The following is a 24050-nucleotide window of genomic DNA, read 5'->3' on the forward strand; positions in this document are numbered from 1 at the left end:
TCGCTTTCCCCTTAACGTTGTTCGCAATAATAATAATTTACAATCGTAAGACGAATTTCATCCATAGATCTCAACACGCCGTGTATAGAAAGCAGGAAATAAACAGAACCTACAGGGTAAATGGCTACAACTAGTGGAGTAAAGGTGACTTCTAAGCACAGTAAACTAACAAGTACGTGACTGGTCCACCCGTTTAAATTTTTTGAATTACATCTTTTTTTTCTTCAATATGCTACAATTGCATTTAATTCAGTAGCGCTGTTTCATTCTGTCACAAGCTCTATTTGCTATGAAAAAAAACGCAACGAGGAATCGTAATGTTTTTTTTTATATGTGCATCACGCGCAATATTTCTTCCCAATAAGCTGTTCGTATTCAGCGCTCGGACCATATGTTGTACGGTGACATTTTCATTTCTATGGAAGAGCTACATATTCCACCTGGTGGCATTTCATACCCCATAATATACACACGAAAAGCACCGCACAAGCATTGAAGATGGCATTAAAACGTAAGATCCCATCTCTCGGTAGTCACGTTCAGAGTGAACGTCCACATAATTGAGTTTTCCTGGTGAACCCCCCCCCCCCCCAAAAAACTGCACGTGTAAATATTTTAATGTCTTGTCAAATTTCTGTGCTGCCCATTTAAACTCAGACTGATCCGGTGAGCCCTGGGCAATGTGGGGATCATTATGACGGTTCTGTGGTGGCGGTGGGTGGGGGGTTGATTGTCAATATCTCATGCTTGTAATGCTGCAGTGAATATCAATCATCATCAGCCACGATCTATCCACTGATGGATGAAGGCGTTCCACACCGTTGCCATCTCTCACAACATTGTGACCCCACAATTCTTGCCCTTCCCCTGCACTTCCGATTAGCACTGTTGGCTAAGTGCGGTGCGAAAGAAGTTCAACATGACTAAATACATTTTGTTCCTTCACACTAGCGAATCTAATTCCGCCTCTCCACGGTGGTCATCCACTCGGGCGTGTTCTCTCCTTTGACTGCCATTCCGCAACCAGTACCGTCCATTGCTCAACCAATCTTGTCTTACCACGATGTGTCTTGCCCGAGCACACTTCCCTTGGCGGTCAATATGATGTCTCTAAAATGCAGGACTGGTTCTGATAATTGTCACTGGTGTTGGCCATGAGCAGGAATAGAACTTGAGTTCATAACGCTGAGTCAAACTGAGTCGACACAAACAAACAAACAAAATCCCCCGTGTAGCCTTAACTGACTGTTGGGGCAAGTGCTGTTAGCTAGTAGCACCTATAAAGGCCAGCACGGCACATGAGGTGGTGGGTGGCCAACACCACGCCCGGCCGCCTTTGCCTCCCTAGTGGCAGTGTTTTTACACATAGCACTAGGTACCCAATTGAAGCTGAGGCGACCTAGAGGGAGGCCTAGGACCGGTTCAGATGATCGTCACCGGTGTTGGCCGTGAGGGACACACACACACAAAGACACACGCTTGCACTCGGTTGCAAATTACAATTCAGCTGTTAGGCGAGACAGCCGGGTAAGGTCTTGTGTGAACAAAACTGGACGTCTGCGGTTTTAACGTTGACATTTTTTGTTCGCAAAATTCCCCAGGGGAGATAAGTAGTCTGTCGTCCTTTTTTTTAAGTGGGTTAAAGAATGGCTTATGTTTGTAAAGTTAAACAAAAGGTAAAGGCACAGCCCTGCAATGGCTCGCTCATTCCACTGCTGGCTGAAGGGCCTCCTCGAGAGGAAATTTTGGCACTACTCTTATATGCTGTTTGAAGAGGTGGGGGTACCCTCACTTTTTACCCCACCACACACGAACTGCCATTCAATTGACGCCAATTTTTACCCATTTAGAGCTGGGAGGGGAATTCAATAAACTTTCAGCATTGCTTCAAACACCTCACCGTGAAACAGTTGGGGGGCTGCACCTTTTATCAACGCATTTATAAACGATGACATCCAACCGGGCCACGGGAATAAATACAACGAAAGAATATTCGCAGAAACCCCCAGTGATATGTTAAAATAGCACAAAACGAAACTATTTTTTTCAAATATTTTACCAGGCAAGGCCCACCGAGCTGTATAGCTCTTTTTTTCGAAGTGACCATCACAAACGATAGCCCAACGAGAAGTGGCTTCCCACGTGGACATTTACGGCGGCCAAGATACTCTATGAACGCAGCGGTGGGGCCGTGAGGGCGTCAAACGTAGAGCGTGGCAACGAGAACGACTTGAGACTCTCCACGGCGAGCGCTGTGCCTCTTCCCCGACACGTGCCACATGAAGAAGCTAGCCGCGGATCATCACGGGCGCGGGACTCGAGTGATCCTGCGGGCGGCGAGCGCACCTGCACGTAAATCCGCCACCTGTAACCGACCCCGCTCGCGACGCCAAGGTGACACATGCCGTATTGTCTTTACTAATCCGTAAATATATCTGTCGTACATTATTATCGAGGTGACACAGCAACATATCTTCTTGGCTTGTTGCGAGCGACTGCGGCCGTGGCGGAGGGATCGGGGCACAGCGTAGCGTCGATTCATCGACGGAATATCGATTGCCTAAGCTTCGACGTTCGTTTACATGGTGTACATGTTCTGTGTCCGTTTGACAAAGTTCACCTGGAATGTAACCATTTATTTACATTATGGTTATAGAACCATGCAGTAAACCACTGCAGTCTGTGCTCCTTCGTTGGAGGAATAGGCAGACGACACGAACTCGCTCCTGGAGCCCTCTCGTGATTAGCAGACTTCAACATTGCCATGAAGCTCCTGAACGTTTTGCCATGGTGCTGCAAGAATAGAATAGAACCTGGAATGTGTCCAATCTCGACACATTTCGGATTCTAAGCTGGGTTGAGCCTGGATAGTTCTTGTAGTCGATTGTTTCACGGGCGCTATGTTTAGGTATGTTGTGGAATGGGTTTTTGTGTTTCCGAGTGTCCGCTAGAGGCGCTATCATTCATCGCAATGTAAATAATACAAATATTGATTGTTTTTCGTATTCGAACCGCATCCCGATATTATTATTAAAATTCTCATAATAGATTATTGATTCTCATGGGGGGTCGGGGGGTGGATTGTTCCACCCCTCAAGAGAAAATAGTCGGGGTAAGTGAAGAGTTTGATTTTAGAGTCTTGAGAGTCAGAATAGTGTTCGAGTGAAACAACTAAAAATGAGTCTGCTTGCAACCTGGTCAAGACTATTGACCGAGTCGCAGCCGACGAAATGGCGCGCGTCCGAGAGGAGCGTCCACCGAGAGAGATGGAGCGATGAAACCGGCTCGTGTGCCGGGTGGCCGGTGGGATGTCATCAATCCGCAGGATCGCCAGATGTGACGGTGACTTGGGGAATTGACCAAAAAAGGCTGTCGATTATACTCTTTGGTTCTTCCGGTAAAGTCACGTAGGTGGAAAAATAAAATTAAAAATATATCTTTTTAAAAATGTATTACATTTTTCTATCTACGTGACTTTATCGAAATAACCAAAGAGTATGGATTTCTGCAGTCACGAAAGCTTCAAATCAAGATTACTGTCGATTATGTTTACGCTCAACGTGTCACAGACACACGACACCGGGCAGTGCTGCTGCTTAGACACGACCACCGATGTATCTGCTGCGTACGTACGGTGCGTACGGCTTACAGGGTTCATACGGTGTGTACGATACATGCTGTTCGCATGGTTCATACGCTTCATGCGGTACATATAGTTCGTGTGGTTCATACGGTGCATACGATCTTGATTTGAGGCTTTCGTGACTGCAGGAATCCATAGTCTTTGGCTCTTTCGGTAAAGTCACGTAGGTATAATTTATTATTATTAATTTTTCTACCTACGTGACTTTACCGAAAGAACCAAAGAGTACGGTACGCGCGATTCACGCGGTACGCGCGGTTCACGCGGTACGTGCGGTTCACGCGGTACGTGCGGTGCTCTTAGCCTGTGACTCGCGGCTCTCTACGTTCGGAAATGAAGGCGGAAACCGAGGTACAGTGCTCGTAGCCCGCCACGACATTTGTCTTACCTCTGCACGTGAATTTATCTCGTGTGACCGCGATAACGTAAGCTTTGTGCCAGCGCACCGAGAGCCTTTTGGGTTGGGGGGGGGCCTTCAAGGATTACATTTCACCAAACTCTCGCATGAGTGATTGTTTCTCTGACAGATATTATGAACGATGGCAGGTGTTGCTTTCTACCATTTGGCTGACCCTCGGTCTAAATGAAGCATTCACCTACTGTGATGTGACGCATATACCCGTCACGTTTATTAATGCCCGTAGCATTTTTTCGTCTTCATTTTTCCTCCACCACTTCTTACCCGTGGGATTTTTTTTCTTCTCCCCTCTCTCCCAGGTGCTTCGGGATTAGGTCGTCTGCAGACCCCCCTCGCTCCCCCTCTCCTCGCGGGCCTGCAAGAAAAACGGGGAATATTTTACGGGCATCATTTCAAGCTGCACTGATCGCGTAGCCAAGGTAAATAAATACGGTTAAAGAAAGGGGGAATAAGAAAGACGGAGGAGGAATTGCGAATACAGTAGGCTATGGGGTTTGGCAGAATTCCAATTGTCGTCATAATGCTTTGCTTTGTGAGCAAGGACATTGTATTGGATTTATAGCAGGTTAGTACTGGTGCACTCGCAAAAAAATATTCCAACCACACATTTTTATATTAAAACATTTTGTACCCGCTATACAGCTGTAGGATTGTGGCTTTTCGGTTTCATTAACTGTTTTGTGCCTTCAGGCCACTGCTTGCTGGATAAAGCATGCGAGAGTTGTAATTTTGTTCGTCTGGAGTGGCCAATGAATTGAAGTCTCCCTGTTGTTAAAATGTAACGGCTGCTCTCCTGTTCAACGAGAGCGACATTTGTGCGTGGCCAGCTGAGTATAGATATTTGCGCAGGCAGCCTCACTGCACTATGCTTCCAAGTTCAAGTATAAGGCGAGCTTTATCAAACTGGGTGTCCACTAATATTCGTCATCTTTTGCAATTGTCATGATCACTGAAACTTTTTCACCACAGCAAACCAGTGTTCTGTTGAATAGGCGGCAGCATAGCTATATCTTTTTACATGCAGCTTCATAAATAAAACAAGTTTTCATTTAAAAATGGTTATCACCAAATCACGATGTTTAAGCTGAGCCTCATCAGACCTTGGCAGCTGCGCAGGGTGATGAGCTTGCTTCGTACTGGGATGGGGGAATGCGTGGGAATTCCCAGTTGTTGTAGGCTCGGGCTGAAATGTGGCCAGGAGATGGAAGCGCAGCAATGGATTGAACCCGGTGAGCCAAGTTCGATTCCCCACTCACGGCCAACACCAGTGGCGATTATCTGAACCGTACATGGGCCTCCCCTTGGTCGACTCAGCCTCACATGAGTACCTGGTGAGACGTGTAAACATCCCCACTGTGGAGACAAAGTCGGCCGGGGGAGGTGTTGGCCACCCACCCCCTCGTGTGCCATATTGCCCTTTATAGGTGCTCGCTAACAGCACTTGCCCCAAACGTCTATTCATGCTATACGGGGGGGGGGGTATCTTTGGCTTTGTTCACATGGGTAGTTTTGCTTAAATCCATTCGTAAGTTCTCAATTGGAATTGTAACAGTTTGGCCTATTGAATGAGTGCAATCCACTGTGCTATAATTACTTAATGTGCACTCACATTGTTGTGTAAGTGGATCCATTTTATTAACTGTCTTGTACTTTAAGAGGCTAACGGTTAAAGTGGCAAATTGCTTGTGACATGCTGAGGGATTGAATGTACTGCTGTGTGCTAAATTAATAATAATAAAAAATGAAATGTGCAAATTTAGTTCTGAGGTTAAGGTGTCAGCTTCAGTTCAGATTTGCAGTATTGAGGGTTAGGGTTTGGATTATATTCAGATGTCGCACATTACTGCACTTGTTATATGCACCATTACGTACGTTTTTTTGCCTTTATATTGTGAGCACGTAGTGGATAGTAGGGGAATTAATTGAAAATTTTCAAGGCAAAAAAACTCGGCAAAATTTAATAAAGGCGATAAAGTTATTGCACTGAGAGGTAACGAAAGTAGCGAACACATTGCCTCCGTGAACAAACCAGAAACCTGTACCTTGGCTGTCGAGGAAAGTCAGCAGTATTGTGTATGTTGAACTTATTTCTCTCTTGAGAAAGAATAATAGTTTGGCGCACATCACGACTCGAAGGGGCGATAGCTGATGGACGAGCCTGGAGACATCATGGTGACCAAAAGGAGAGCGCGTGTCCGGGCAGTGAGTCACCGCGGAGATGGAGCGATAAGAGATTGTTGCACATGGCCGGTGCTGCCTAGTGGCCCGAACTATTGGAGTCTCGTGCTGAACGCTAAACACATCTATAGAGTCGCCGTCGTCAGTGAACCGAGTAATTCGCCTCTCGTAGAGTGTGATAATAACGACGATAGAAAGCGGGAAATGCCCGCTGTCACAATCTGCTATCACGTTATTGTGATGATGATCATCATGTTAGGCTAGGCACAAGTGGATTGCATCTTTTACTCGTATTGTCCAGTAGAGGTCTCTCTACGAGCGAGAGATGTCGACGGCACAATGAGTTTGTGCACGGCACAACGAACGAGTTTAATTCTGCGTAAATAGAGGTGGGTTATCCGTATCGCCTAAGTCACCAATTCTTGATGTCCCTCCTGTAGTTATAGAGGTGCTTTGCTACATATGATTGTATTTATGATGATGCTGCTGATTAAATTACAGAATCCACTACCGATATAAAACATTTGATTATGAGCGCATGTAGAGCATATATTTGATATACAAGAAACTCAAAACAATATTAACAAAGCAAGGTTGTTTTGTACGATTACCGCTATCAAACCTTATGCGGCACAGAATATTCAGTCTTCATATCCGGAGAGGCATATCTCAAATAGCCTTTTAATTGGCATTAATTACCCATCCTTAGCATTAGAAAATGAGAGTGTCATCATCATCATCATCAGTGGGTAATTGTGTGTTGCGGTGTTTTGACTCGTGTGTCAAGTGTTCCCCAGATTGAAGCGGAGCTGAGAAACGACACCCAGATTTATAGCTCATTATTCATACACTATGTGCATGCGTGCGTCTACAGTATATACATCTCACAGTGCTGTGGGCCATTGAATGTGCCAGCAATGCATCAACGAGTAGAAAATAGAAACGCAGGGAATAGAAAAAATAATGGGGGCCTGTTAATCTGTTAGCCCAGTTATCAGCGCACTGCGTTACAGACGTGGCCAACCTGAGTTTGATTCCTGCTCGCAGCCAACATGAGTGGGCGCATATCTGAACTTACCCCTTGTTCTGAGCCTCCCGTAGGCTGTGACTGCATTGAATGAGTACCTGGCGCGGTGTGCAATCGTCAGCGCTGGGGAGACAAAGGCAACCGGGCAGCGTGGTGTTTGACGTGCCCACCACCCTTCAATTCATGTGCCGCGTCGACCTTCAAGGGTGCTCGCAAATGGCACTTGCCTTCAGAAATATGAAAAAAAAGCCTGTACGGAGGATCTTTGTCTTTGCTATATATCGCGGAAAGCACGGTGGGCTATTTCATGCGCTCGCAATGAATCAGTCGGTAAAAAAAAATGTGAAGCACGTAAATAAATAAAAAATAATCCCGTGCACGCAATGCAAAGGAGATGTCAGACACGGACGCCAAATGGAATAGGTTTCTCCGGCGATTGTGCGTAAGTGGGGAAGTGCGGCAAACGTATGCTAACAATGCGTACCTTTTAAGGCAATTGCACGATGCATACTCGTGTTTACTGCTAATAATGGTCCAATGTGTTCTATTCATATCACGGACCCCACTATTATTCACCGGTTTTTTTTCTCCCTTCCACCTCCTTGTGCTTTGATGTAAACAGTGCTCACAGATGGCTGAGGGATGGGCACTGTGGCACTATCAGAATTGCAGCAACTTATTTTTTTTGGCTCCACGCTGAATGGTAATCACAGGCATTGTAATTCAAGGACTGAGTGCTTTGTCAATAGGAATCCCGCTTTGCTCTTTGGCAACGATAAAATTGATAACTTTGACCGCGCAATGTGCTCGCAAATCTTACGCATCTTTAAAAAAAAGACATTCCTCCCGCCGCAAGCTCCAAATGGAAAATTACACCCAATAAATTACGTTTTTAATGTATGAACTAGAGTCATTTATTGATATTTTATTACTTTTATTGAATACTTTTCCAAGTAAAAAGTTATATAAAATGTTTAAGAATATGCGACTTAATTGATATTTATGTATTTGCGTAACTGCGGAGAGAATCATTTCAAATGGAGGTTCACATTTTGAGTTACTCTAGATTTTGGTTCTGTTCTGTGATGACTATTAGGAGCGCATTTTTAAAATATTTCTGGGAAATAGCAATCGCTTTTGAAACATAACCCTTGCCCTGTAGAGGATCCAAGCTTTAACGCTGCGACGAATGGAGGTGGAGTGGTGGCGCAGTGGTTAACACGCTGTGCTATGAACACAACAATCCCAGTTCAATTTCCAGCCATGGCTCACATCTGAACCAGTCCAGGGGCCCTATTTCACGAACCTACACTGACCGGAATGGTCACGTATGGTCCTTTGACTGACACGGCATAGAGAGGCCTTCATCCAGCAGTTGATTGACAGACGGCTGTGTATTATTCATATCTCGATTACTCGGACAAATAAATCCATACCGCAAAAGCAGGGCATCTGAGAATTTCATTTGTATTACTTATTGGTTTTATCACGTGAATAATGGGTGATATTTTTTTTTTGCCAAGTCAATGGGCAAGTGATCAAAATCGTGGCCTTGTGTATTTGTCAGAGAATTTTGGCACGAGGTGTGAATCTCGCTAAGTGCAAAGTCTCAGCGCGTGCGGCACGAACGGCTTCGCATTGTGCAACGCACGCTACATCTGACACCTCACGAAAACACGAGTGGCATGACCCGGTATTGTCTAGCAACAAGCACAAGCATTTCACATGATTGTTGTGACCGTCAAAGAATCCTTTATATTAAAGCGATGCGTTATTTTAGCGTGCAATACAAGTCACATTTCATCTGCCGGGGCTCGCCTTTTCTGTTCGGATTATCGTCGCAGTGGAAAAAAAGTATAGGGAAACGATTTTCCGCTGCTCTTTGGCCACTTACCCTGCACGAGCGCAGGAACATGGCCAGCAAGCAGATGGCTGGACAGTGGCCGAACGTTGACCAGCATTTGTATTTATTTCACGGAACGAAGAATAGTAATGAGCAGAAAAAAACTTTATCCGTATGTCGAGCAAACGAGATGACGGGGTGTTACCGAGGCGAGCAGGTGCACGGGGAGGCTAGCGGGCAGGTTGTCGCCTGCTCTTGCTCTTAAGCCGAACCACCTGGTTCCAGCCGTGATTTGAACCAGTCACGCCTCGACGCTTCTGCAAAACTTTACGCAGGAAAGCGCGCTCGCTGCGAGAGAGCGCGTTCTCAATTTGGGGGCGCACTCTCGCGCCCGTGCGCGCGTTAGTTTTTTTATTTTGCTGCACTCGCGGTCAAGCCTGTCGCAAAACGCAGAACGTGCATTGAAGGCGCACGTTGGTGCGCTTTTAAGTGATATGCGCGAAATGCGATTAAAAAAAACAAACAACCCGTTGCCTTCTTGGAAGTAAAATTAATGGGGGGGTGGGGGGGGGAGTGATCCTGATGCCGTGGAGTTTAAGGACAGACTCGTACAACACACGTGAATTTACAGAGATCATTTTTCATGCTGCTTGTTCTGATTAAAAGCATCGGGCACGTTGCTTTTTTTTGCAGAGCGCTACGAATGTACTCCACGCAGTGCATCACAAGAGACCTACTGCACGCAGTGCATCACAAGAGATATACTCTACACAGTGCACCACAAGAGATATATTATACACAGTGCATCACAAGAGATGTACTATACACAGTGCATCACAAGAGATGTACTATACACAGTGCATCACAAGAGATGTACTCCACGCAGTGCATCACAAGAGATGTACTCTACACAGTGCACCACAAGAGATGTACTATACACAGTGCATCACAAGAGATGTACTCCACACAGTGCATCACAAGAGATGTACTCCACACAGTGCATCACAAGAGATGTACTCTACACAGTGCATCACAAGAGATGTACTCCACACAGTGCATCACAAGAGATGTACTCTACACAGTGCACCACAAGAGATGTACTGTACACAGTGCATCACAAGAGATGTACTATACACAGTGCATCACAAGAGATGTACTATACAAAGTGCATCACAACAGATGTACTCTACACAGTGCATCACAAGAGATGTACTATACACAGTGCACCACAAGAGATGTATTATACACAGTGCATCACAAGAGATGTACTCCACGCAGTGCATCACAAGAGATGTACTCTACACAGTGCATCACAAGAGATGTATTATACACAGTGCATCACAAGAGACCTACTCCACGCAGTGCATCACAAGAGACCTACTGCACGCAGTGCATCACAAGAGATGTACTCTACACAGTGCATCACAAGAGATGTACTCTACACAGTGCATCACAAGAGATGTACTCCACGCAGTGCATCACAAGAGATGTACTATACACAGTGCATCACAAGAGATGTACTCCACACAGTGCATCACAAGAGATGTACTCCACACAGTGCATCACAAGAGATGTACTCTACACAGTGCACCACAAGAGATGTACTGTACACAGTGCATCACAAGATATGTACTATACACAGTGCATCACAAGAGATGTACTATACAAAGTGCACCACAAGAGATGTACTCTACACAGTGCATCACAAGAGATGTACTCCACGCAGTGCATCACAAGAGATGTACTGTACACAGTGCATCACAAGAGATGTACTATACACAGTGCATCACAAGAGATGTACTCCACGCAGTGCATCACAAGAGATGTACTATACACAGTGCATCACAAGAGATGTACTCAACGCAAGTGCATCACAAGAGACGCTGGATGTGTTATAACATAGGGGAGAGTGTATTAAATGTGTGTGCGTGCGAGCAGTACCACTTAATACGAGCTCGCCTGCCTGCTTACAGCACTTGCCTGAGCAGCCTGTTAAAGCTACATGCGCGATCTTTGTCTTTGACCCAATACGTGTGTGCCATTCCATCCCATCATCATCATCAATCTCGTTTCCCAAGTTGTATAAGTTATACGTTCTTATAACCTCGTTGTAGTGAAGAAAATTGTGAACTCTCATCTAGTTAGAACTTTAATCGTGCTGTTTGTTGCTGGCCGATAGGCGTTTTGGGTCTTGTTAATATATTAACAAGCTGCACACACATGTACACTTTAATATGTCATATGCCGCGCATGTGCTGTGCGCATGTTTTGCCGTATATGACACTTGCCCACGTGCGCCATCATCTTGCGAAAGAAACATTTCTTATAAAAACGCCAACGCCTTGGCCGGATTCCGCCGTGCATATGTTGGGTATCGCGGTGTTTAGCCTCCCGCTCGCGCATCCGAGGTCTATGTCGGAGATTAATGAATCCGTCAAACGTTTACTGACGCTCAAACCGGCGGCGGGCTCACGTTGCAGCGGGTTTCACGGAGACGCTCAGCCACGAACGAGCCGTCCTAATTTAATAGATTTATCGCCGAGTTGAATGCAACGTCTGTTAAAGTTAAAACGGCTCGGTGTTAAATCGATCAAAGCTCCTTCCCCCCTCTAAAAAAAAAATACTCACGAAAAATCACACGTTAGATACTAAACGGAGTTCTTACCCAAAACGAGGAGTAATTACTCGCACAATTTGCAGGCTCTAAGTGGCAATGCAGTGGAACAAAATGAAAGTGAGTTTGTGGGGTTTGCGGAGTGCGGGTTTGGGGAGAGCTCTCGGCAGATAGGAAGATATTCTTGGTTCTTTCGGTAAAGTCACGTAGAAGGGAAACAATAAAATAATACGAATTTAAAACAATAAAATTCTCACGACGTTTCGACTGCAATGCAAGCAATCAACATCAGGTGTTGTGGTTTTCACGTGAAAAATTCCGCGCAGGGGTCGGTCATCCTCGGCTTTTTGGCTGGCCGTGGAACAAAGACGGTGGTCACCGCATCATCGCGCGGCGCTTTCAAGATGCAGCTTCCTGCGGTCGTCTGGAAAGCAACTTCCTTCCGATATTAGGAAGCCACTGGGAACTGTGCACTTTTAATTCCTCTAGATCGAAAACGAATTTATTTAGAACTGCTTATTTTCGTGTTTCATTTGCTGTCCTTCCTCCGCACCCCCGATTAGCGCGGTTGGCTACGTACGGTGCGAAAGAAGTTCAACACGCGTACACGCAAAGGAGACTTCAAGATTCGCCACGGGCAAATTGCCCCGTCTAAAATGATCCAATCAAACAATGGCAATGCGAGTGACCTTGAATGCTCGAAATTTTGCCTCCTCGTACTCCCCCCAGCCCCTAGTGAAGTCCCTGCACTCCCTTCCACGAATTGTTCACGACCCCCCCCCATCCCCTTCCCTCACCCCCCTTCCCCCACCCCCCTTCTCCCATCCCCCATCCCCTCACCCCCCTCCCCGGCCGCCCCCTCCCACCCACCCAGCCGCACACTCCAACCCTTTGGCCTGTTTCTTGTTTTCTGGGTGCACTGCTGATGTGGTCAAGGAGCCACTGGAATTTAATTAATCTTGCTACGACTCCCTGAACACAGGGATAAAATTAAATCACGACGGTGGAAGGTTTGAACTTTCAACGGTAACTTCTTTTTTTAGAGAAAGGGGGGGGGTTACTTTTTTAATGTTGCATTTCCGCAACACATTTAAGTACATTAATATAGTCTGGGGCAGCGATTTGCAATTACAGCCCCATTACCTCCCCCACTCACATGCTGAGCTTTTGCACAAATAGTATGGACCAGGGCTTAATTTTTCACTGATTATTTTCTGGCTCTCCATTCAACTGGAGTAGACGGAGCGACAGTGAGAAGAATACTAGACGTGGTGTGCCGGGTAGGGAAATATATTCTGGGTCACTGACCCCCGATAGACCTAGCTGAAATTAAGCCCTGGTATGGACCAGCTTTTTCATGGCTATGCATGTGACGCATCAACGTGCGTGTCGTATATATTGGTGAAGATGCGGATTCAGCAACGGTCGTTGCATACCGCGATTGAGTGGTGAATATTTTCCTTCCTAATTTTCAAGAATGAATCATGTCGTTCAGACAGGTCAAAATGCACTTTCCTCATAGGCGCAATCTTTAACGTTGGTTGGCAAGGAGTTGAATACTGTTTGTTTTTGAAACAATCATCATTCTAAAATTTGCTGCGTGTGCATTCTACCGATGATTTATACAAACGAGGCAGCCAGGATGGCTTGGGAGGCTTCTCCCGCTAGTCTTATAATGCTTGCGTAAGCTACTTCGCTGTTCAACAGTTCCACTGCTGGATTATTTTTTCCGCCCGAGGACGACCGCTTGTGTTGCGATCGAAACGTCGTGATATATATTTTTTGTTTCATTTTTTTTTTCTACCTACGTGACTTTACCGAAAGAATCAAAGAGTATGAATTCCTGAAGTCACGGAAGCTCCCAATCAAGATTAAGCTACTTCATTTTAGCTTTCGGAACTTTTGGCGCTTACTGATTTGTTAGATTCTTAAGAGTGCTTCGATGTGATATTATACACAGTGGCTCAATTGCTAACTACACTGGTTGTGAGGGCATTTATTTACTTTCTTTAACGGGCAAACTAGCAACCCGCACGTCCTTTGGATGTGACTATATCCGTCCCTCCCTCTCTCTGTCTGAACATGACGTCCTGCCAGCTAGCCAGCCAGTAAAACGTTGTTCTAATGTAGACATTGTTATGTTTAGTCACGCTATAATACACCTCACCTGCAGATTCTCACATTTTGTTCAATTGGATATAAATGTAATTTAAAAAAATCACAATAAAACAACTGCATGAAATTGTGATTTTAATTGTTGCATGTCACAATAAGAGCTCAGGAGCTTCGAATAATATAAAGCTGAATATTTTAAAGAATGTGTGAATATTTTAAACAATATTTTAAACAATGTGGACAAGGCAGATAGGAATACAATACATTAGGGTTGAGTTTGACATTGTAGATTTTTTATTTTCCGCTTTTTAATACGATTTTTTTTATCTTTTACGGGTTTTCAGATCATTTACATGTTGTATTTAGCATGTATTCTGCTCTAAAAAGTTACATCACCGATGTCACGTGACTGCACTCTTTGCCAGGAATAGACCAGAAGTGATATCATGGAAGTGACGCCACTTCGTGATGTCGCATTTTCAGATAATTCAAAGACTTTAAAAGTTGAACTTTCCCACATTTCTTGTTGATGTCCAATTTTTAGGATATCTCAGATGAAAATCTGGAACATCCCTCGTAAATATCTATATCTAATTTATCTGAATATGTAACACTTCCTTATTTGTTCATCCTGACCATGAGTGCAGTTCACTAGACTCCTACCTTTCAAAACAGGTGGCCTCGGTTAGTGTCATTAATAATCTTACTTTTGTTTGCATAGAGATGTGGAGAAAGAAAAAAATACCCCATAACCACAGTGTCTGGGTGGGTCTGACTGTTAGGAATTGCACCATGTCAGCCATCAGGACAGAGTCAATAACGCTTTGATCCTGGGTTCAAGCCCTGGGGCAGACAAGATTAAAACGGACATCGTTTCTTTCTCCTCCGAGGGTTCTCACAATCTCACATGTGCGCGGGGAGCCTCACGTGGTCCACGTCTGGTAGTCCAGCCAATGTCGACTCAACTTGCACACTACAGCCCTCCGTATATAATATCCTAACAATTTAAGCAACCTTAAAAACTTGCTAAGATGTTAGCTTTTCATCCGGCATTGAAAATCGAACACACTATTATGATATGTCATTATTTAGTGCGACACTCGAGATGTTAACTACCTCGTCTGGTATGCAAGAGGTTGTGGGTTTGTTCCCAACCCTTGACGCCTGTATATTTGGAGTTTGCATTTTGTCCCCATAGTCGTGTGGATTTTTATCCGGGTCCTCTGGTTTTGCTCCTTCCCCCAGATTTAGAATCAACATGCGTTTAGAGTATTTGGCTGCTACCACAAATGCCCACGTAATAAGTCACTTCATTGAGCTATCATTTGTGGCCAGGTTGCTTCTGAAAAGGAGCTTCATGGCTCAGTGGGCCTTACCTGTTAAAATTTAAATATTTTATAGTTTCGTTAATTTCTAAATCAAATTTATGTGCTAATTATCTGTAAAAAATAATGCATTTTATTTTTTACAGATAATCAGCACATCTCAATTTATACATTGCTCTGGAGTGATGTGTTGGCATAGTGGGTAGCACACTGCACAATGAACCCAAATACCTGAGTTAAATTCCTGTGTACAGCTACCAACAGTGTCAAAACTAATATATCCATCCATGGGCCCCAAGCCGCTTTGCCATCCCATGCTGAGCAATGTGGTGAAGTATGGTTAAACAATCTCTATGACCGACAGAGTATGCAGAAGCATTCATCCAGCAGTGGATCGGCAAAATAGCTGTAAATTATATCATGTAATGATAATTATTACGTATCTTTGCAATCGTGTATTCAAAAACGTAAATAAATCAAAGTATGAAACTGCATCGATGTGTATTGATTCTTAGTGTTCAGGATACACCCATCCAATATCTGGTGTAAAAATATGTGTTTTAGCCGTGTATGTAAATTACATGAAAATAATACGCCCATGCTGCATTTCGACGAGTTGAGCCAACACAACTGTACAAGCAAGTGGCCAACAAAACTGAGAAGCAGTACAAAGAGTCGGCAAAAAAACAAGACTGAACAATAATTGATTCTCCCCTCGAATTGGGCTCAGGACTGCGGCAATTTATCGGATCGACGGGGAGGTGAATTGTTCCAACCTCGACTTAAATGCCGCAGGAATACTCGCATGTACAGCAGTACAACAGGGCACTGTTATTAAGCACTCCGCCCTGTGGTTTAAAATGGGCTATAAACTTAACAGCGTAAACACTGGGCCATTAGTGTGTGTACAGCACTGCCAACCTCTGTAAGGCTTGCTCTGGAAGTTTGTGTGCAAAATGAAACCCGCTTGCAATCATTGGCCTGTACGCTGCGGTGTAACCTAATCAACTTTGAAAGCGTACAGCTTGTAAAGCAGTGGAAACCCCAAATGATTTTGAAATTAAGTTTGGAAATGTGAGTCTCTCGCCGGGATACAGGAGTTTGGCAGTGCCCACACGTATCTTGTGAACATTATCATTAAAGCTTGGCGCTGGTTGAATACTTGGCCAGTGTTGCCAAATATGAGCGAATGCTATTAGGGGAGATGTGCAATATCCAATGTTCAAGCTGGTTACGGCGGGAGTCATTGAACGCTGGGTCAGAGTCAGAATGTAATAATAATGATAGGCTTCATTTATAACCACACGTGAGAGCCCGTTGAGATCAAAAACTCTCTCTTTCAAGGGAGATCTGAGCCAAACAAGTAACACGGCAATTAAGGTGTGTCCTAAAAACATTTGATAACCTACACAGAAAAAAGTTAACTCTCTCATGCATTGTGTCTACTGTAGGGGGTGGGGGACTGCTGTTATCTATGCAGGGGCACTGCGGTGGCGAGATGCTGACTCCCTCGCCTGGCCATGCAAAAGGTTGTAGGTTTGATCCCAATCCCGACCCTGACGCCTGTATATTATGAGTCTGCATGTTCTCCCTGTGGTCGCGTGGATTTATTTCTGGGTCCTCCGGTTTTTCCCTCCAGATTTAGAAACATGTGTTTGAAGTATTAGGCTGCTATAGATGTTCACATGATAAGCCACTTCATTGAGCTATCATTTGTGACCAGGTCGCTTCCTAAAAAGAGGCTATATAGCTCAGTGGGCCTTACTTGGTGAAATAAAAAAAAAGTTTAGTTTTTTTTATAGTTTCATACGACTGCTTGGAATTTACAATGATATTTTAAAACACATTTCTACACAGCACTGAATTATACCATTGTAATTATACATACAAATATATTGCCCCATAATGACAGAATAATGCCTCAGGTTGCTATTTTAAATGAGACTATCCTGGTCTCTTGAGTTATCACCTGGTTAAACGAAATAAGTGAAATATGTGTAGGGTAAATTTGACTCCTATATTCAAATTAAACCAAAATAGCTTGTTGGTTAACTTTTAATAATTCTTGCAGGGGACGGTTAGGATAACCTAAGATAGCTTCATTGGAACACTGCACAATCCACCATTGATTGTTTTTTTTAATTGTAATCAGAAGTTTATTTCCTCACTGATGGCGGCACAATGAATTTCATAATTCACTTTTGGCGTCTACTTAATCCACCGAAACAGAGGCATACTTTATGGACCATTGGATTTTGTGAGTAATTAAGTATTTTCCAGATGCCTCTCTCAGTTATAAGTCACAACAACTATTGCGAGCAGTGAAAATTCAGCAAAATCCAATTTGCAAAAGTGCTATATTAAACTTTACAGCAAATCAGACACCCTGATCAACATCCATATAAATTACAGATTGAGTTCAAGATGAATTTCACATTGAAATTCAAGAATTCAACAACAAAGCCTATGGTGTCAAAAAGAAACGTAACAATCTGCTATTTGTTAATCTGATGCTGCATAAAATGCCCACATTTCCTGAAGAAGCTTCCAGCATGTGGAGCGAAACGACGGACGTCGTGCCGAACTACATGACGAGTTGGGAAAAAAAACACGAACGTATCGGAGTGCCGTTTCATTTTTTGTTCAGTAGGTGGAGCTCTTAGATTGTAATTGGAGTCGGGTGTGGGTTATTTCCCCCCCCCCCCCTGTTGAGGCACAGTTTACTGTTCATTTCAGGCAGGCAAATTTACATTTAATTGCACGGTAATGATAGCAGTAATTTATAGGATGATATCAAAATTAAATTACTAATGTCAGGACTGTGCATTTAAATTTTGACGTTAATAATTGAATTGTTAATATTGAGAAAGATCACTCTTGCTAATATATTATTAATTTTTTTAAAAGCCAAACCTTGCAATAAATGAGTCGCAATTATTTTTTTTATTTTACGCTGCTGCGGAATATAATCAGCCCTTATGCAAATTAATCACCAATAATTGTTATTAACAAACTAAACTTTCCCATTGGTGTAAATTACAGAAACAAATTATCTACATCCACACTACTGAATATTTTAACTTCTCAAATCCGAGTCTCATTTTTATTCCACCAGCCTGCATCAGCTTCTGTTATTGCATTCCAAAATGAAGGGTTTTGTTGCCAGAAAAAAGGGGAAAAACCCCTATTATTACATTTTGGTACTGGGAAAGGAGGCCCAATGATGTAAATGCTCACCCCGAGCCCTCATTACTTTGATAGTGCATTGTCTTTGAGCTGTGTAACGCCGTTTGGCGTCATCTGGTCGAGCACCAATTGGGTCGAGGCTCAAAAGAAAGCCGTCCCTTGGTGTGGACCAATCAGTTGCAAGGACAATGCATAATTATCATAGTATGTTTTTTGTTTGCATTTTGACTGCAGGTATTGTGGTTAATGCAGACATGAATCCTTGTAAAAAGGTTTCAGTTTTGTTGCCAGAAAAAAGGGGAAAATCCCTATTATTACATTTTGGTACTGGCAAAGGAGGTCTAATGACATCTTTTACTTTAAAAAAAGTGTTTTTATCAATATCATTGTTACAGCATTGATATTTGGAATTATGAGAATGGAAAGCTTTATCTCAATTTAATAGCAAGATAATGATGTCTTAATATCTACGTGCATCTTATGCATATTTCCTTAAGCCATTACCATACTGAGCCCCTTGTGCGATTACTGGCCCTACTGTCATATAAACTGGAATTCACGTCATCCAAATCTAGGCATAAATCGCGTAATAATGTTATCAATGTCAATAATAATGATGGACATTCGAACCTTCAAATAACAGGTAAAGGTGCCGCCCTGTATTTGCTTGCTGATACAACTACTGGCCGAAGGGCTTCCGCTAGAGGGAGCTCGAGTGAAGCCCTCTCGAGGGTATTTTTGGCCTACTCTTCCATCCTGGTCGGACATCTTGCAAGCGGTGGGGGTGCCCACACTTTACCTCGCCGATAGACTACCTGTGGGTGAACTCATTCACACTGCCGGGTGAACAGAGGCCGGCGGGAGAGTTAAGAAATGTACACCATTGTTCCAACGCCACACCGGGAGAACGAATCAAACTGAGAACCATGACACCACGGCCACATCCAATGTCGTAAATGTCAATCGGTTTTTTTTTTTATCCAGGAAAACCTTACCAAGTCTTAATACTGTTTCGGGAGGGTCCTGCATTGTCAGGGTTCTGCATTGTGAGGGTCTTAGGAGCGCCACGGTGGTGAAATATTAGCTACCTCGGCCGTTATACAGGAGTTCGTGGGTTCGATCACGACCCTGATGCTGATATATTTGGAGTTTGCATGTTCTCCCTGTGGTCGCGTTGATGTTTCTCTCGGTCGGTCCTCAGGTTTCTCCCTCCACATGTAGAATCAACATCACGCGTTCGGAGTATTTGGCTGCTGCTATAAATTCCCAAGCGATAAGCCACTTCGTTGAGCTATCACCTGTGGCGAGGTTGTTTCTGACAAAGAGCCACATAGCTCGGTGGCCCTTTACCTGACAAAATAAATAAAAAAATAGTTACGTAGTTACATAGTAGTAGCCCCCTTCGCATAAGCTGAATTCATCCTTCCGTCTTGACGGTGATAGTCCTCTGAGGCCCGTTCCTTCCTTCCGCTCGTCGTGAGTCTCGAACACCGGACCATCATCTCCCTTCTAGCCGCGACACGTCCCAACCCAAGCCCTCCTACTGCTCTTAACAGTCCATGCGATGCCTCCAACGCACGCGTTGCTTCCTCCCCCCCCCTGCCGCCACCCCCGTCTCTCAGTGTACTTCCACGCATTGCATCTCTCCACATGTAATTTGGTCAGAGTCCACGTTTCTCATCCACGGGTCGTAGCCCATAAAACTCGTCGTGAGCGTTACACGTTCGGCACATGGGCGCAGTTGCATTTTCACGGTTTCATAGACTGAAAACTCATTTTCTCTCGATGGAAAACTCATTTCTTCAGAACTGCTCGTTTTGTTTAGTTTGTTGTCCTTCCACGTACGGCGCGTAAGAAGTTCAGCACACCAGCGAAACGTCGTACTCGAATTGTAAATGTTCCGGGTCTACTCTCCAACACTAACTAATTGCCACGTTTTGTTTACTAATTGCCAGTTTCGGTTGGTGGCGGGTTACGCGACCTGACCCCCCCTCCCCCCCCAAAAAAAACCCCTTTATTATGAATAACGTTGGTCGCGAAATCCAAACGTGTTAACCACATGTGCATTGTTGACAGGACGATCGTGAACACCCGAGGTGGCACCGGAGAATTGGCGCACGTCGGCGGCTCCTCCGTGGCCAGCCTCCATCCCGCGTGTCCCAGGCGAGCGCCGGCTCTCGCCGCCAGTGTGAGTGCCAAGCCCCCGTCTCTGCGCAGTGCCCTCTGATGCAATCCATTCCCCTTATCCTCGACCGTCCTCGTGGCCTTTATGGTAGTAACAAGTACAAATGCCCTTCAGTGTTTGAAACAATAAATATAAATGCGCTCTAAACATCGCCTTCGGTGCCATGTTCCTTCCAAAGGGTTTGGTGGCGTGCAGAACCTCTCTCCGCATTCCTCTGTCCTTCCAGTCATATCATCATCAACAGCCATGGTCAATCCACTGCTGGATGAAGGCCCCCGCAAGCCGCCACCATCACCTCTCGCGATCCCTGCAATGCAGCAGTCCATCCGGCACCTACTGCACACGAGCGGATATCTCCGCCAGTCTCGCAGCGTTGGTCATCACCAATCTCTGTCCTTTTGTTTACGTCATCTGTCCATCGCCTTCTTGATCTAGCTCCAGACCTCTGACCATGTGTACACCCTTCCCGTGTGCTCTGGACTTTTTTCAGAAAACTTCCTGGTATGCACATGGAATTGTCCATAAAAATACTTTTACAAAAATGAATACAGTACTTGTTGTTTTGAATTTTTAAAAAGAGCATGATTTCTGTACATGCGTTTTTAAATAAAGTGGTTAGCGCCCTGTCCTACGAACTCGGCGACCAGAGTTCGATTCCCGGCCATGGTTTGGGGTGCCATGGTGGCGAGATGTTAACTACCTCGCCTGGTATACAGGACGTCGTGGGTTTGATCCCAACCCTGACGCCTGTATATTTGGAGTTTGCATGTTCTCCCCGTGGTCGTGTGGATTTTTTCTCCGGGTCCTCCAGTTTTTCCCCCCATATTTAGAATCAACGTGCATTTTAGATTATTTGGCTACTGCTATACATTTCCACACGATAAGCCACTTTGTTGAGCTTCCATTTGTGGCCAGGTCGCTTCTCAAAATAGCTATAGAGCTCAGTGGGCCCTACCTGGTAAAACATTTTTTGTTAGTTTAGTTACATAGCAGTGATGAGTGTAACCTGAACCGGTCCTGCTCCTGATGCTGCCCAACCTCCACCCCCCACCCACACGCAACCCAAACTGACCAGTGTAGTGAAGTATGGTCATACCCATCTCATGACCGATCTGACGTGGGGGAGGCCTTAACCATGTTGTGCATTGAGAATGGCCGGGAATTCGTTACATTTGTTACTGCATTGACAGTTACGTGAAATTGCCATTGTTTAATCGTGGCGAGACTCAAAAATGTACTTGAGAATGGACATTTAAGTGGGCGTAGCAGATGGAACGCCAGATGGATCTAATCTCTCCTGTCCGTGCCAAGCTATGCAGGCTCCTTTGGTGATCAAAAGGCACACAAGTAAAAAGTCACATTTTACACCCAAGTGTTAATCACGTATCAATCAGGATTCATTTAGGAGTTCATTAATTTTGTCCACTCTGTGATGTCTAGCATAATTCATTTTAAAAACCTTTTTTCATGCATGAATAACAGCTCAATTGGGAATTAATGAATTTTCTGCCAGCATTATTTAAGATAAGAGGAAATAGAATCACATTCCCCTGTGCTGTCCTACTTCTGTTCGCTATTGCTTTAAAAATTAAATATGTAAATTTTACATGTATTGTTGGGTAGTGTATTTCAGTAAAATCGAAAAAAAATTACAATGTAAATCACATGGCTTAAAAGGTGTCTTTTTTATTCCTCACTTGTATTGGCCGATGACTTCTAATAATTTCTAATTAATAATAATTTAGATAATCCCAATACAGAGTTTCCTCAGATAATACGTACTGGCAGTTTTGATGATATTTTTTTGTATCATGTATAAAACAAACCTGACTATAATATAAGAAAAGAAAATAAGATAATAATTGCTGCGTTAATGTTGCCGAGGAACAAAAGCATATTTGCTTATTTAGAAAATTATCCCACTCAAAAGTTTATAATGAGGACACAAATATCGCTTTGATGAGCGCTGACCAATTTAGTTAGTCCCATTACATTTTCTTTAATGTAATTTAATCCGTCACGTGTGTTAGCACAACAACAACAAATATCGTTTTGATTTAAAGCTTTCGTCACTGCAGGGATTCATATTCTTGGTTCTTTCGGTAAAGTCACGTAGAAGGGAAACAATAAAATAATAATATAAAATAATAATAATATTCTCACGACGTTTCGACTGCAACACAAGCAAACCACAGCAAGAAAATTTGGTTTTCACACCTGATGATGATTGCTTGTGTTGCAGTCGAAACGTTGTGATAATTTTATTTTTTATATTTTTATTATTTTATTGCTTCCCTTCTACGTGACTTTACCGAAAGAACCAAGAATAACAATTATCGTGGCAATCTAATAAACGAATAAAGCTTTCACAAAATCATGTCCGTTTGTATACGTATAAATATGCGCATATGGAGGCATCAGTCAGACTTAAGTTGACATAACAAACTTTTTTCGGAGTTGTTTTTGTTCGCTGCTGATTTTGGCAAAGAGCCTTGCATGCCATGAGGAGGCTTCGTATCTGCACCCTTTGCTTGTTTGGCCATTAGGCCGATGTGCTCGTCATTGCAGCTGGAGTGAGGGTTAAAAATGTACCTGCTTACAAGAACCCTTCAGTCTATTCACAGGGGAAAGGCTCCATGCGTTTGTCTTCTCAATTCCTCGTTTTATTCCCATAACACAGCTGGACACCACTGGAATATCAAACTTTTTTGTTGATCAAGTTTGTCCATTTTCATTTAATTTTAGTCTATTTTCTTTCTCTCACAATCAACATTTCATTTATATATTTTTTTTACCAAGCTTTGCACATCGTTACATCTATTAGACGCGTGGAAAATGGCTCGTTTATGAGGTGAACCAAATGCCCGAAGATCTCTGAACCCAACAACAGCAACGCAATTGCTGTACAACTAAACAAACTTGCATACACACAAATACTTAAAACATTTAACAGAGCAAAATTCACATTCAGTACATTTGATTTGCTCATACAGATTTTTTTTTATTAAAGTAAGTCTTGAGTCTGTTCTTGAATTGATCCGTGCTTGTGGTTGCAGTGACATGGTCAGGCAGACCATTCCATGGCTGGCACGGTTACAGTAAGGCTGATGCGATGAATTTGACTATTTTATTTTCGTCAAGCGAGTGTTTGCACTCTCAGTCATTGTCTCCGACTCCTAAAAAAAATTACATTCTCACCTGCCAGCCCGGCATACGCGCATCCTATTGCAGGTGATAGGGAGCACGGTGGAGCTCGGAGATGGGAGCTGAGAATCTGGAGACAGGAGGGGAACGTGTACAACTGCTCTCCCCTTAGCCCACCCATTCAGCCCCCCACCCCCCCCCCCCCCCCCCACTATTTCCCCCTCCTTTCTAAATCCTTAGCGCTCGCGTAAAGCTGACGGCCCGCTGAAGGCAGGTGATTCATCAGTGCACCAGCGCCTATCGCATTCACCACGCACCACAATTAATCAGGGTCCGGGGTTTAATTTCATTAACATTCCTCCGCGAAATGCA

General features: G+C 44.0%; 1 long non-coding RNA gene across 2 annotated transcripts in view; it reads left to right on the forward strand.

Annotated features, from left to right (window-relative positions):
• Positions 1–21159, forward strand: part of LOC116947351 (uncharacterized) — an 81850-nt gene extending 60691 nt beyond the window's left edge. For both annotated transcript variants that reach the window (XR_004403669.2, XR_004403668.2), the window contains exons 2-3: positions 4361–4480; positions 20426–21159. This is a non-coding gene — a long non-coding RNA (uncharacterized LOC116947351). The remainder of the gene's footprint in view (positions 1–4360; positions 4481–20425) is intronic.
• Positions 21160–24050: the final 2891 nt, after the last annotated feature.

Source organism: Petromyzon marinus, chromosome 29 (genome assembly GCF_048934315.1).
Source record: "Petromyzon marinus isolate PM22_M1 ecotype Great Lakes invasive population chromosome 29, UKy_Petmar_22M1.pri1.0, whole genome shotgun sequence".
NCBI classification, from domain to species: Eukaryota; Metazoa; Chordata; class Hyperoartia; order Petromyzontiformes; family Petromyzontidae; genus Petromyzon; species Petromyzon marinus.